Below are 16,651 nucleotides of genomic sequence, written 5' to 3'. Positions count from 1 at the left end.
GTCAGATGACTTATCTGACACATTTTTTCTTCTTTTACTGCCTTTTTCATATTTTCCAAGGTGCTGTATAATAGGTTTCTTTTATGTAGTGTTGGAGGGTGGTCTTTTGGTGTATATGTGAGCGTGTGTATTTATACATTTCTGACGTGATTTAGCTCCTGCTGTTTGAAGACGCTGCATCACCCCTGCTGTTAAGTCCGGAAGAGAACTAGCAACAATGCTTCACTGAACTGATCATTCTTGATGATGAAAAAAAGTCTGTACATGAGAAAGAATACAAAATACATAAAGAGAGTGGAAAGAGTGTGAGTTAAGATCATGCTTGACCTGTTTTAGCTGAGTTGTATAACTGTGAGCAAATTTAATGGCCTTAGATAAGTTGTAGAACTAAAATGATCAGGAACTTCAAGGGGAATTCCACCTATTTTTTTAAATTCTGCATAATTTAATCAATGAGATCATCAATCAATCATCATCAATCAGAGTGTTATAATGTGAAATGCTCTGTTCTAGAGAAACATGTCAAGTCAGAATTCACAACAGTAGTAATAGGAACCAGACATCTGAAGAATTTCATTGCAGAGATGGGCTAGTAGCTAATTAGTGTGCTATTTTTTGTAGTTAACTACAATTTTTGTAGCTAGTAGCTGTAGCTCCTACAGTTTTATTAAATATAGCTAATAGCTGTAGTACATACATTTTTTTGTAGCTGTAACAACGATTTTTGCTACAATTTCAATACACACTTTCGCTACAAAATGTGAGCCATAGAACATGGTTGTTAACTGGGCTGGTGGCAACTTTGCAATCCTGACTGAGCCGCGGACTGCTCGAGCAAACAGTGACGCCCTGCCCCCACATGTTGATCACCCCTTACTAGTAGGCTTAGCTCAGGGGTCACAACCAAAATGGTAAGAAGAGGCATTTTGTCCATTCAACAAAAATTAAACCACCTCGGGAGCCACATTTTACCATCGTAGCTGCAAATGTGTCTCAGTATGTGCTGATGTGCTGGTACAGGCTAAAAATTAAATAAATGAAAATGCAGACTTACTTTGCTCTACATTTACATTTAGTTCAGCTGTAGCATTTCAGGAAAATTCTCCACAGGTTTCTTGTAAAATGTCTCTCAATATTTGACTTTTCATGAGGCTGAACTCACTTCTCATTCTCCAGCTTCTCGTTTGAATTTTCCTTTTCCACCTTAAATGGTGCCTGAAGTGCCAGATTGCATTGCTGCACCATTTAAGTTGGAACGGGACAATTTGGACGAGAAGCTGGTGAATGAGAAGCTGACTTAAGTTTCATGGGTTGTTACAGAATACTTCAAGGATTTTCTCAATCCCACTACGATCCTTCCCCAGAGGAAGCAAAGCTTGGAGATCCGAGTGAGGGTTCGTCCATCACTCGGGCTGAGGTACCCAGGGTGGTTGGAAAACTCCTTGGTGGTAGAGCACCGGGAGTGGATGAGATCCGCCCGGAATTCCTGAGGGCTCTGGATGTTGTAGGGCTGTCTTGGCTGACACGCCTCTGCAACATCACGTGGACATCTGGGGCGGTCCCCCTGGAATGGCAGACCAGGGTGGTGGTCCCGCTTTTTAAGAAAGGGGACCGGAGGGTGCGTTCCAACTACCGGGGGATCACACTTCTAAGCCTACCCAGTAAGGTCTATGTAGGAGTACTGGAGAAGAGAGTCCAACCGATAGTTGAATCTCAGCTACAGGAGGAACAATGCAGGTTTCGCCCAGGTCATGGAACACTTTTGACTGCGTCCCTCGGAGGATCCTGTGGAGAGTGCTCCGGGAGTACAGGGTGAGGGGCTCGTTGTTATGGGCCATTCAGTCCCTGTACAAACAGAGCAGGAGCTTGGTTCGTATAGCCGGCAGTAAGTCGGATTGGTTTCCAGTCAGGGTTGGACTCTGCCAGGGCTGTCCGTTGTCACCGATTCTGTTCATAACTTTTATGGACAGAATTTCTCAGAACAGCCAAGCAGCAGAGGGTGTCCAGTATGGTGGCCTCAGGATTTCACGTCTGTTTTTTGCGGATGATGTGGTCCTGTTAGCGTCATCAGGCCGGGACCTCCAGGTCTCTCTGGACCAGTTTGCAGCCGAGTGTGAAGCGGCTGGGATGAAAATCAGCACTTCTAAACCTGAGACCATGGTCCTGAGTCAGAAAAGGGTGGAATGCTCTGTCCAGGTTGGGAGTGAATTTAAATATCTTGGGATTTTGTTCACGAGTGAAGGAAGGATGGAGTGAGAGGTTGACAGGCAGATTCGTGCGGCATCTGCAGTAATGCGGACCCTAAACCGGTCCGTCATGGTGAAGAGAGAGCTGAGCCAGAAGGCGAAGCTGTCAATTTACCGGTCAATCTACATTACAACTCTCACCTATGGTCACGAGCTTTGGGTAGTGACCGAAAGAACGAGATCGCAGATACAAGTGGCCAAAATGAGCTTTCTCCGCAGAGTCGCAGGGCGCTCTCTCCCTTAGAGATAGGATGAGAAGACCAGCGATTCGCAAGAGGCTTGGAGTAGAGCCGCTGCTCCTCCACATTGAGAGAAGCCAGTTGAGGTGTTTCGGGCATCTGGCAAGGATCACATCCCTAGGGAGGTGTTCCAGACATGTCCGATGGGGAGGAGACCCTGGGGAAGACCAAATGTATCACCAAAATGGTACCTTTACAAGAGAATGAAGAAACATACTTTACTTTTAATGCAAGTTAATGGAACCAGACTTTTTTCCAAGTCACTTTGATCAATTTCTTTTGGACCATTTATCATGAAATTTACACACAATATAAAAGACAACAGCATACACACACACACACACACACACACATATACATATATATATATATATATATATATATATATATATGCAGGGTGTTGTTTATTTATTATAAATTTATAAATTTATCAAAATTAAAGCAGTAAGTATCACTATCACATATAAAAACTCAGGAGACATGTGTTGGTTGAGATAATATAAGAAGGCTAAATATAAAAAGCCTGTATTTGCACTGTAGATATTATGACCACCGGTTCCTATCACCGCTACTGTCTCAGAATCTCAGAAAGTTTCTCTACAATGAACCGTTTGACATCAAAACATCTCTGGAACTGAATTATGCAGAGATTTTGAAAAAAAATGGTGGAATTCCCCTTTAAAGTAAGACAAATCTGATGATCAAATCAGTCTGAAGCAATGCAGTGAGTAACAAGGTGTGACAAATGTATGAGCAGCATGATGCTTTTCTATTTTTCTGCCTCTTCAAAATGAAAGTTTCTGCAGCACACTGAGCTCCGAGATCAGCACATCAGAGCCCCGCAATGTAGCTCTCCTGAACAATCAAAGCATTTTTTCCTCTATCTTTACTTATTTTCCCAAATAAGACGATGCCGGGGACATCTGTGATGGGGAGACACATTTAATATGTGGCTGTCTTCCCCATTTGCCATGTAAAGTTTAATGAGAAGCTCTAGGGCTGGCACCGCATGAATAATGCATACATTATTCTATTTTAAAGCCCACGCCAGGCATCTATCTTCAGTATGGACCAGAACCGACGTGATGGACTGGTTGGGAATGAAGAGCCTGCGGCAAGCTCAGCACAGGCACTGCACAGAAACACATTACCCTCGCATGTGTGTGTGTGTGTGTGTGTGTGTGTGTGTGTGGCTGCTCCTCAGAGCACTTCATAAAACACACCAGCTGAGAGACCGAGTTCATCCCTGAATGGCCAGTTCACTTGAGGAGAGTTAGGTAAAGAGAGGAGGGAGGTGAGGGGATGGGAGAAAGAGAAGGAGTGATATAGATGGAGAACAAGACAGTGAGAGGAGGAGAAAAAGGGAAAGAGAGAAAGATGAAGAGATTCAATGGGAGCACAGACACAGAGAGAGGAGCAGAAAGACAGAGGGAGAGAGAGAAAGGAGAAAGAGAGGTTGAAAGAGGGTGGAGAAATATTAAAAGAGAGAGGAATGGGGGAGATGGAAAGGGGAGAAAAAGAGAAGGGTGGTAAGAAAAAGAGAGTAAAAGTAAGAGAAAAGAGAAAGTAGAAAGAGAGAGTGAGAGAGAGAGAGAGAGAGAGAGAGAGAGAGAGAGAGTGTGTGTGTGTGTGTGTGTGTGTGTGTGTGTGTGTGTGTGTGTGTGTGTGTGTGTGTGTGTGTGTGTGTATGTAAATGTGTGAGTGAGAGAGAGAGGAGGGGGGAGATAGATAAAGGGAGATGAAGAGACAGGACCACAGAGAGCATGGAAAGAGAGAGAAGAAGATGGAGAAATACATAAAAAGCAAAATGAGCAGAGAGGAAGAGAGAGTTGGTGAAAATAGAGAGGGATGAAGTGAAGGAGAAAAAAGAAGGAGTAGAAAAAAGAGTGTAAGAGATGGTAAGAGAGAGAGAGAGAGAGAGAGAGAGAGAGAGATGGAGAGAGGAAAAAAGGGAGACCACCATCCGACCATAGTTACCAAGATCAAGAACTGGAAGACATGAAGTCCCACTGGTCACCATAGAGACCTGGCCGAGTCTCCATAGATACTTGCCCCAGACGTCATTGACCCCCTGCGACTCATCAATTTAGAGGTCCAAAGGCTGGCGAGATTGTCTATTAGTCAATCTGTTCTGCTGGATCTATAACTGTCGTTTCACTGTAATCAAAGACCAATCGTGTGAATGTGAGCCATGAATGTGCTGTGGATGAACAATGATCCCGTTGTAGAAGATGAGACTCTCGTTCCACACGTCTGCAGGCATGCTTTATCAGTCTTGTTTACATAACAAATAGACCTGAACGATATGAAAGACATCATGTCAGTAAAATCATAATTGCACAGGCAGTAGGGATGCATCTATTTAACTTTCACTAGAGGCAGACAATGGTGATTTTTATTGATATTGTGATGATGAAATTGCCTTGAAGTATCATTGTGTAACATGATACAGATAGCTTGGCATGACTATATATATTTATCTTTTACAGTTTTAGGGGAGCACTATTAGAATATCTATCTGTAAATATAAAAAACATTTTAAAAGAAACTTCATCAGTACTTGTTTATTAATGATTGTTAAATCATTGCATGGCATGTAAAGACGTACTCTAAAGAAGAACTCGGGAAACCACTACTATACAAACACAGAAGTTCCTGCTCATTATGGCATTACTGAGCACCGTTAAAGCCTGAGAAAACTGATAAAATAATGTGATGAGCAGTTAGTTATCTCAGCAATAATAAACTCTTTTAAGATTTAATAAACTGAACAGTGTCTTCAGTAGTGGACATGTTCAACATTATTTCAGAAAATACAATATAAATCTACTTGGTATGGGTTTAGGTGAGCTACCTTCGGAAATATCTAGTAAAAGCTAATGTACCATAATGAAGATTGTTATAAACCAAGTCTTTTTAGTATCATGCAAATGCTTTGTTATTTTGATGTAGACTATTTATTTAGTTGTGACATTACAATTTATAATGATCATGATAAAAAAACAATGTTGAATATGAATGGTTGCCCACATCAAATTTAAAACCCTGATGCTTGCCTACAAAGCCAAAAATGGACCTGCTCCACCCCACCTGATGAAAATATTCAAGTGCAGCTAGGCTTGAACCTTCAAGATGCATGAAGCACGAGCATCAAGACGCTCACATTTTTCTGGCACCCAGATGGTGGAACAATGTTCCTTACCATCTTAAAAATGCAGACTGAAGATCCATCTCTTTGTAAAGCCAGTGAACTCTAACCTAGCATTTACAGAAATGTCTTGTTTTACATGTATGCAATATCTTTTTTCTCTACTGTGTATCTTTCTCTCAGCCCTGACAGTTGATTCTGGCAGTGTCTTAGCTCAAGGGTTGTTTAGACTTTAACATGTTTGTATTAGCTAGGATTCATCCTTTGAGTGGTCACAAAACAATTTTTTAAGTTGCACTATGTAAGAGCATTAAAATTGTAAACAGAAATGGAAAGAGGTTAATATGGTCAGTATCGCTGCTGATACTGATCCACTGTATCAGATCAGTACATGACTTATGAGCAGTAGCATATACATAAACTACAGCAACAGCAGTTCTGTGATTCTGTATAAGACCAGCTGTTTCCCCTGTGTGGCCGTGTCAAAGGTTGTGTGTGGATGGGCTTGCCAGAGAATAGCTGCTGGGGATTCTGGGAAGGCATTTAGAATTGGAGGGTGGTCTCTGCTGACAAAGACCCAGTTTGTTACATATGCCCTTGAAAAAGGAAAAAGAGAGGGGGGGTGGGGGGTGTTTGGGAGACATACAAAGGAAAATCTGATTGGTCTCTCTTCTGACCCCTCTCTATTGGAAAGTGTTTCAAATTTAACCAAAGCCTAGACACATAGAGACACAGCCGCAGGAAGCTCACGTCCATTCAAATGGCATTCACTGCCACAGACGTGAGTGGACATGACTCCTTCCACCATTAACTACAATAACATAGGCTATCTTATACATTATAAGATAATGCTCTGTGCATTTCCTCTCCCACCTTACACACGCACATCAACACATACAGGATATGAACATGGCACACTCCTTTGTGAAAAGGTCACTTCACAGAAGCACGCACTCACACACACACACACACACACACACACACACACACACACACACACACACACACACACACACACACACACACACACACTCATATTTGTTTTTATACAGTGTCAGGACATATCGCCCATATGTATTCATACATATACATCTATAGTAATATCTATATGTTAGATAGATAGATAGATAGATAGATAGATAGATAGATAGATAGATAGATAGATAGATAGATAGATAGATAGATAAATAGATAGATAGAACACATTTAAGTTAATTCTCTTATAACTTACTTTCACAACAAAACGTAATTTGATCGGGGTGTCCAAACGTTTGACTGTGTGAATGTATATGTAAGCATCTAAATGTAATTGTTTTTATAAGCCTAAGCCTAATTCAACCCTAACCTCATTAACCAAAATTAAATGATCTTGCTTGTTCAATAACAAAAAAAAAAAGAAAAATGTAGTTTTTGCAAAACAGCACTTGATGAAGTCATAACTGTTTTGTTAGGCCTGATAAGGTAGCAAAACCTCTGCTTTTTGTCTTTTTTACAAAGCACAAAACAAGCATAGACACACAAGCACACACACACACTCAAATGCAAGCACACACACACAGCGCTACGTTCCCTCCATGTAGTTCATACCTTAAGGCTAGAGGTGTGCGGTCTTGTGATCTCTCATGTTCCGCAGCAGAAAAGGACAGATTAAATCAGGGCATTTACTCCCGAGCAGGCTGAGGTGAGCCAGAGGAAGAGTCTGAAATTAAATTACTTCCATCTACCTTTCTCAATCATTCAGCCAAACACAGGATGTCGATACTGCAACACAGCTCCTGGCTGCCATTGTGTCTTATAAAAGCCTATCAAACATTTAACAAAATGAGTTGGAGGGGTCGGGGGGTTTGCAGAGGCAGTTTTTTTTGCCATTTACCACTGTGATTAATGTTACATTACCTTTTTTAATGTTTCAGACAGAGAGCCAGAGATCTGGTATGACTATAACGTAATTGTATCAATGGACAATTGTAAGTATAAATATATTAATAAGATATTTTCTTAGTGAATTCTGCATCATTATGTACCTAAGTGAAGTGAAAATGCCCATGGGACATTATAATTAACATTTTGATCAACAAAACCAAAAGTGGTAGACTTTATGTAAATATTTACTATAAATCCAAAGATATCCAGACACTTTTTATAATTACTGAATTCAGCTACATTTAGGTGACTATATTGCTGACACAGGTGTTCTGATGTGCACAGCTTGTCATTGTCGATAGAATCTCTGAACGCACAACACATCGAGACTTGAAGAAGATGGGCTACAGCAGCAGAAGACCACACCGGATGCCACTCCTGTCAGCTAAGAACAGAGAAACTGAGACTAAAATTCACACGGGCTCACAGAAATGGGACAATGGAAGATTGGAAAAATGTTGCCTGGTATGACAAGTCTTGATCTCAGCTGCGACATTCAGATGATAGAGTCAGAATTTGGTTCAGGCTGGTGGTGGTGGTGTAATGGTGTGGGGGATATTTTCTTGGCACACTTTGGGCCCCTTAGTACCAATAGAGCATCCCTTGTCCATCCCTTTATGACCACAGTGTACCCTTCTTCTGATGGCTACTTATAGCAGGATAATGTTCCATGTCACAAAGCTCATATCATCTCAAACTGGTTTCTTGAACATGACAATGAGTTCACTGTACTCCAATGACCTCCACAGTCACCAGATCTCAATCCAATAGAGCACCTTTGGGATGTGGTGGAACGGGAGATTCGCATTATAGATGTGCAGCCGACAAATCTGCAGCAATTGCGTGATGCTATCATGTCAATATGGACCAAAACCTCTGAGGAATGTTTCCAACATCTTGTTGAAAGTATGCCACAAAGAATTAAGGCAGTTCTGAAGGCAAAAGGTGGTCCAACCTTTTACTAGCACCTAATAAAGTGGCTGGTGAGTATATGCATATATGTGTATTGCAAGGAATTATACATATCATTCTCTCAGTCTTGCCCTGCGATGGACTGGCGACCTGTCCAGGGTGTATCCTGCCTTCCGCCCGAAGACTGCTGGGATAGGCTCCAGCACCCCCCCACGACCCTGACGGTGAAGCGGCTTGGAAAATGGATGGATGGATGGATGGATTCTCTCAGTCTTGTCAGTCAGGACTGGATGGGGCAGCATACTGAAATTATTTACTCATCTACCCAGTTTCTGGGACATTTTCAGGAAGTCATCATACATTTAGAAATTGTAAGTATAAACAAGATCTTATAAACAAACATTTTCATCAAAGGAAACTACTCAGAAAGCAAATTATGTATACTAATGCAACATTATTGTACCATTCATATTTTTACAAGGTTTCAAAAATCATAAACAGAAATCAAATCAGTATGTCGATAGCATTGCAGCACTTTAGTTTGGTTATCACATGGTATCAGATTGAAAATGTAAATCTGATATCATCATCTCTAGCAGTTAAAGAGTATAGGTCTTCTGTTTAAGTTCAGTTTGTGTTAGTTATCCTCTAGTCCTCCTTTTTTACCACAGAACTGCTGATGTCTGGATATACACTATGACACTATTATGGCAGTGTTAACACTATGTTGAGAATATATGGAGGTACCATTTTTCCATTAACTGAATAAGATTTAATAATGGAATTGTACTTATTTTTTGCAACATTTACTTAAACACTTTCTATTTGGGTTTTAAACTGGTTTTGTTTAGAGAGTTATGTCAGTGTCTCTGTCTTCTCTTTTCTTTAGATGACTGTCCTACTGAGGTGATATGAACATATTAAAAAGTGCTGGCCATAAATATGAAAGGAAACATAACAGCCAAATCTTTCCAAAAATACAGGGTAGACTGCAATACAATTGCGCAGACTGCCTCCATTGCAGAGCTATTCCTTGCCGCACCAGAGATACACCACCATCTCTGTGATGAACCTCTTTTTCAGTTGCAGCCTGTAATTTTGTGCTAATTTAATAATGCTATGAACTGAATGTTTCGAATATACAGAAAAAAATGCATCTATTTTTCTATTTCTTCTGAGTTGCTGAATGTGTAGGTATACATTGTTTATTGTTTAACATTGTGTAATGCTTTCAGATTATAGCATTAAAGTACCTAGTTCTTTACTAATACAGTACTACTCTTTTATTTTATATCAGGTACATTCCATTCACAGAACAAAACATTATTAATGCTTAGTGAAGTTTAATAGATGTTTGTAATGCATTACTAAGGCATTATTGGCTATCACTTTACATGAGACATATTAAATTCACTGAACAAGCTTAAATAATGTTTAATAGATGTTTGTGACACATTTTAAGACATTACTGGTTTTAACATAAAGCATGTTATGCTCTATGAGTAGTTTCCTTTGATGAAAATGTCTGTTTCTATGATCATGTTTATATTCACAATTTCTAAATGTATGATGACTTCCTGAAAATGTTCCATTTGCACTTACACATGCATGATACAATCAGCAAAAAGGAAGAGGAACTGGGTAGGTGAGTAAATAATTTCAGTATGCTGCCCCATCTAGGCCTGACTGATATGACTGAGAGAATGGTATGTATAATTCCTTCTTGCAATACACACATAAGCATAGCTAATATAATATTATATAATAATATATTAACTTGCGCTCATTTACATACATAAGGAATGAGTAACTTGGAAAGGTCCAGTCATGCTCCGTACACCCAGAATCTCTGAGCATAAGAACTGAAGACTGTATTCTTAGCTTTTTATTCCCTTTAGCATCTAAAATAAAATATTAAAGCTCCAAAGTGAGAGGTGTGAGCTACAAAGAAGCAAAACAGAAGCTGAACCACCTCAACAAGAAGACACAATGGAACCCCAATGAGCAACTAAACCTTAATGACTGAAATGGAACTGAGGGAAAAGCAGTAGAGACAAGTAAAGGTTTTATCTTTTAAAAATACAGTACAAAGTACAAAATACTACATCAGTAAATGGAAGTAAGTAAATAAAAGTAAGTTAGTGGCTACCATTGGTAAGACATTGTTTTTTTCAAGCATTATGTATAACTGCAGTTCATAAGCAAAACACTAGAACATAAACTCATGAAGTTGTAACATGTTTACTTAACATTAGTTAACCACTATCAATGTAGAACCTCAGTTGTTGTTCATGCTAATAAATGCATTACTTCATGTTAGTCAGCCAATACTTAATGTAAAGTGTTACCGAAACATTTAACATATCAGGCAAATGTCATTATACTACAGCAGCTTTTAGAATCTACATCACCAGCACAGCTACTGAAATAAGCACTTCTTTATTCTTCCTACAGAATCATATAACAGCCTTCCCAACCCATCCTCAACAGCAGCATGCACTGAGCCTTCACTCTCTTTATGAGAAACGGTTAACCTGCCTGAGCCTATAAAGCCCCTGACAGCTGTCAGCTCTCAAAAGACACCCACCTTTTATTTCACATGAGAGAGAGAGAATGGGGAAGAGAAGAGAGAGAGAGAGAGAGAGAGAGAGAGAGAGAGAGAGAGAGAGAGAGAGAGAGAGAGAGAGAGAGAGAGAGGGGTGTTCAGTCGAACTTGGCTTTCAGGCAGAGGACACTTGAGTGCTCCCTGTCTTTAACAGCCACAGCATTATATAAGATCAGAGTGGTTTTATATTAGCCTATTGGCTCACAGCACAGTGGTTGATGGAATATTAAAAGGGAGAGAGAGAGAGAGAGAGAGAAAGAGAGAGAGAGAGAGAGAGAGAGAGAGAGAGAGAGAGAGAGAAGAGAAGAGAAAAGGAGAAGTGGTGAATGAGAAAAAGAGAGATAGACCAAAAAGATAGTGAGACTGCAAGACACAGGCTGAGACAGGCAGAACGAGAGAAAGAGTAGGAAAAAAGAGTCTATCCCAGCAGTCATTGGGTGGAAGGCAGAAAACACCCTGAACAGGTCACCAGTCCATCACAGGGCAGCCTAGGTGTACTTACACTAAAATAAATAAATTGTAAGTACACAAAAACCATAAACCTCGAGGAGGAGGAGCTCAAAGAGGGAGACCAGCCTGGAACAGTCAGAGAATACATTAGAGAGAGAAAGACAGAGAGAAGAGAGGGAACATGATAGTGTGTGAAAGAAAGAAAAGAGAGAGATAGAGAGGAAGAATATCTTAGAGAGAGACAGAGAGAGAAATATGATGCGTGAAAGAGAAAAGAGTGAGACACAGAGAATGAATATGTTAGAGAGAGAGAGAGAGAGAGAGAGAGAGAGAGAGAGAATCTCAGGTTTTCCTAGGGTTTGAAAAGCCCTTAGGGTTTGACCCTCACAGTTCAAACACATGACCTTTCCAGCATGCATGCAATATTAACATGGCCTCTTTTTAAAAAATCAATATTTCTGCTCATGTCCACTGCCTTAATTAGGGGCAGCTTAGAATAAGCACAGCCCACATCAGTATCTTTCAGCACAACAAACCCATTGATATCATTGTGAATGAAAACGTTGGGTTTAATTTGAGTCTGAATTAGAATTAAATAGGCTCTGTGTGTTGATGCTGTTCTTTAAAGACTAATTCATGTAAACAATCACTGTTCTGAGTGGTTGCCCTCTACAGTGGCACATTCAAAAAGGCAGCAGGGGCTCTAATGTGGAAAAAACTGTTAAGTTCAAACTGAAAGGATGTCAAGGACATCAGAAAAAATTAACTTTTGCTGCTTCTCTGGGATGTTTGGAAGGCTGCAATGGTACATTTGCTTCCTGCAACCCAGAAATAGGACATCCGTCCTATTTCTCATCCATTAGCTTTCATATATGTTAGTCCCAAAAAAGTAAAAACCTTAATAATTTAATGATAAGTAAACATTATTGAAGTTATTATGGTTACTTAAAGTGTTTGACAAAATAGGAGCACAGAGGAGAAAACATCAAAGTCTGGGGCTGTTTTTTGGTGGGATCATGAACTCAGAAGTGCAAACCTGCAGAAATCAGCAAAGAAACTGTTCAATTGATGTTCAATTCATTTGCACTTGGCCTACTATACAACATTCCATGAGATATACATGAAGAGCAATCAGAGAAGATGGGTTTATTTATAGCAGTCTGAACAACATGGCAGAGAGGAAGATATTCAGATCTGAGTAAAAATGCATTTACTTATTAATTTAACTTGTCATTAAGCTGCAATGCACTTGTAATCTGAATTCAGATGATGCAGATAAACAAATTAGCTCATTATGACCGACATGCACATACAGAGCCTGCACATCACACAAGTCTGTCTCGAATGCGTTTGTTTAAACCAAACATTTTGAGATCTCTTGCCTTATTGATCTGCACATTGCTAATGTCACCAAAGTGTGGACTTGATGCCACATAGTGACATCAGCATGTTACAAACACAGTAGGCTTTGACTTGCAGGTCTTCTATAATTCACTGTTTAACACAGATTCAAAGTCTAATGATTAAGTAGATGAACTGAGCTTTCTAGATTTTTACTTAATTTCCTTTAATGAGTGTTGTTTTTTTTTCAAATCTAATTTTGGTTAATGATAATCAAGTTATATATTGATTAGCCATTACATTAAAACTTCCTTGTTTCTGTATTCTTTGTCCAATCTATCAGCTCCACTCAGGTGTTATTTGAATGGTGGATCATTCTTAGCACTGCAATGACACTGACGTGGTGTCGGGGTGTTAGTGTGCGTGTTGCGTTGGTATGCGGGGATCACTCACTGTCCACTGTATTAGAAACTCCTACCTTGGTGGTCCACCATGTAGATGTAAAGTCAGAGACGATAGCTCATCTGCTGGTGCACAGTTTGTGTTGGTCATCCTCTAGTCCTTCATCAGCAGTCACAGGATGCTGCCCAAATTTGCTGGATATTTTTGGGTTGGTGGACAATTCTCAGTCCAGCAGTGACACTGAGGTTTTTAAAAACTCCAGTAGCACTATTGTGTCTTATCTACTCAGACCAACGCAACACACACTAACACACCACCACCACCACATCAGTGTCACTGCAGTGCTGCTGAGAGTAATCCACCACACAGTTAATATCTGCTATGTAGTGGTCCTGTGGGCGTACTGACCATTGAAGAACTGGGTGAAGTGGGGCTAACAAAGTATGCAGAGAAACAGATGGACTAAAGTCTGTAACTACAGAACTACAAAGTGCACCTATATGGTAAGTAGAGCTGATAAACTGGACAATGAGTGTAGAAATAAGGTGGTGTTTTAATGTTATGGCTGATCAGTTTATATCATTGTTTGAATCATTAAGGTATTTTTACTATTTGCAGTTGAGGTGATGTTCCATTTTAAAGAACTTGAGCACAGGACATTCTGTTGCCTCCACAGCACAGTTTAGTGAAAAAGTAAAGTAAGATCCAATCACAAACATGTTATCAGCTCCCAAATTGCTGAGCACACAGAAACACCCTAGTCATCAGTCATATTTCAGACTGAGTACTGTATACAGCCACAGGCAAGCGAAACTTAACAGTGTGATATCAGCATTATCAAAATACTGTGTTTAGCCTGTCCACAAGAAAACACTGAAGACAAAGTTGTTTTTTTTAACTCCCCTGGAGGACATTTTCAAAGATCTCAATTTTCACTGACCAAAAACAATATTTTTGTGAAGATGGGAAGCCAAAACACAGAATGATCTATGTTTTAAAAATGTCAGGATTTGATTTATATTAAAGAATTTGTTAATCAGCTCAATGGTGGGATCAGGTGTGTTAGGAGCAGTGGAAACTCTAAAATGTGCAGGACAATGGTACTCCAGGACCAAGACTGATTACCACTACACTGTAAAAAATTAGAGGTCAGCTCAACTCAAAATGATAATGGATTACATGGCTTTTCTTGAGTTGGCTCAACTTGAGGACACACAACTCAAATTTCTTAGTTGAGTCAAAAGTTCTCTTAATGCTTTTAGTACTGCATCTCAGTTATGTAAATAAAGTAAACTACTCAACTTCCTCATCAGCCAAGACTCTCTCCATCACACCATCCTGCGAAACATTGACTCATGGATGGCTATGGCATCACTCGGGCTCAAACTCACAACCTCCTGTTGGGTTGACAGCTCAGTCCACTGCACCACCCAGGAACACAAGAAGAAAGAGAAAATATTTGTTGTTTTGACTTTGAAGCATGGCATCATCTCATGTGGTGCAGCGGTATAATAATTCATCCCAACATCAGGAGCTTGTGAGTTTGAATCCCAGCAGTACAACAGCAGTCCATTATCTGGAAAACCAAGAGGAAAATATGCCAGATGGAACTGTGTGATAGAAGGAGCACCAGCTAGTGGGGAATCTGAGTTAAAAAAAAAAATACACATTCAGTTTAGTTTATCTAACCGAGATGCAGATCTAGAAAAAATAACTTGGAGAATTTTTGACTCAACTAAGACCTTTTAGTTGTGTGAACTCTGGTGTACTCAAGTTGACTCAACTCAAGAAAAGCCATGTAATCAGTTACTAAGTCATTTTAAGTTGAACTGACTTCTCATTTTTTAGTCTACAAAAAATCTAATTTGCATCACTTTTTAAAATAAAAAGCTGTGTTCCTATTTAGCCCTGTGATGGTCTGGTGACCTGTCCAGGGTGTATCCTGCCTTCTGCCCAATGACCGCTGGGATAGGCTCCAGCACCCCACACCCAACACCACACCGCCCCCTGCGAGCCCGAGGGAGAAGCAGCTTAGAAAATGTGTGTGTGTGTGTGTGTGTGTGTGTGTGTGTGTGTGTGTGTGTGTGTGTGTGTGTGTGTGTGTGTGTGTGTGTGTGTGTGTGTGTGTGTTTGTGTGTGTGTGTTCCAATTTAGGAGCTGCATCATTCGAAGGATGTGGTCTACGAAGGTATATCTTTCAAAGGCTATATAGACCTATGAAGGCTGAAATGAGACCGTCTGTTCTACAGCGGATTTCATGTCATTTCATGTTTCATTTGTGTCACAGCAATACTGTCTCTGCCCTTACCATTGCATCATGAAATGCTGCTTTCTTTATTACTGGGCCACCCTGTGATGGATCCTGTCTTCCACCCAGTGACAGCTGTGATAGACTCCAGCTCCCCCCCCAACCCAGAAAGATAAGCAACTCAGAAAATGTGTGTGCATGTTTAATAATGGAGCAAGAAACATTAATCTTAGTTTTTTTTTTACTTATTAGAAAAGCAGGACACATTTCTCAGCTGCATATGAAGCAGCCTTCAAATTTGACAGCCTAGTCGCGCTGCTGTGATGCAATTGGCCTTCAACTGCAGCCTCTGAAGGATGCAGCCCCTGAATTGTAACATTGTTAACATTGTTTCAAAACGTACCATTCACTCTGCATTTCATAGCGTCCATATATGGAGAACATGCTACAAAAGCAGTCCAAAAGTTAAAGTAACTGTTACTTTGATGTGAACTCCAATTATTCAGCCTATAGCAGTTTAGTTTTACCTATTTATAACGAAAGCTGTCTGAAGTGTTTCAGTGCCTTCTCACAGAGATACAATCTTAAATGCACAGCAAAAAAACATCCTGTTTAATTCTACAGCATAAAGAGAAGTTGGAAAATGGTCATGTAAAACTGAACTATGACCATTTTTCATACATAATTACAATGCAAATGAAATAAAAAGTCTTCAAGGGGAAAAATAAAATGCAAGAAAAATGCTGGATCTAGGTTTATGCAAGGCACAAATTTCCAAAAACACTGTATAGGCTCTTCATAAAGTGGAGTGAATGGTATGCTAGAAACCTTAAGAATTTCCATGCAGCATTAAAATCTTACATTTCAAAAAAGCAAGTACAGTTCCATGATGTGGGTCCAGAGGTCTAATGCAGTGGCTGCATCCCCGCTCAGCATGTTTCTGCTCCAACACGCAAACAGTCTGCCCATTTCCTCCTCATCACTTTCCACTGGCCCTCATTTCTATTCCAAGGCCATTGAAGCCTTCCAGCAGCAGATTGTTGTGCAACTCTGGCAGCCCAGCAAAGGTGTGATGCATGGCGTTGGTAGCGTACTGTTAGAGAGATGGGTCATTAATAATTCTGCCGGAGTCCTGTT

Source organism: Pygocentrus nattereri, chromosome 4, assembly GCF_015220715.1.
Source record: "Pygocentrus nattereri isolate fPygNat1 chromosome 4, fPygNat1.pri, whole genome shotgun sequence".
Classification (NCBI taxonomy): Eukaryota; Metazoa; Chordata; class Actinopteri; order Characiformes; family Serrasalmidae; genus Pygocentrus; species Pygocentrus nattereri.
The sequence above is the reverse complement of the archived record's forward strand: the minus strand, read 5'-3'. Positions refer to the sequence as shown.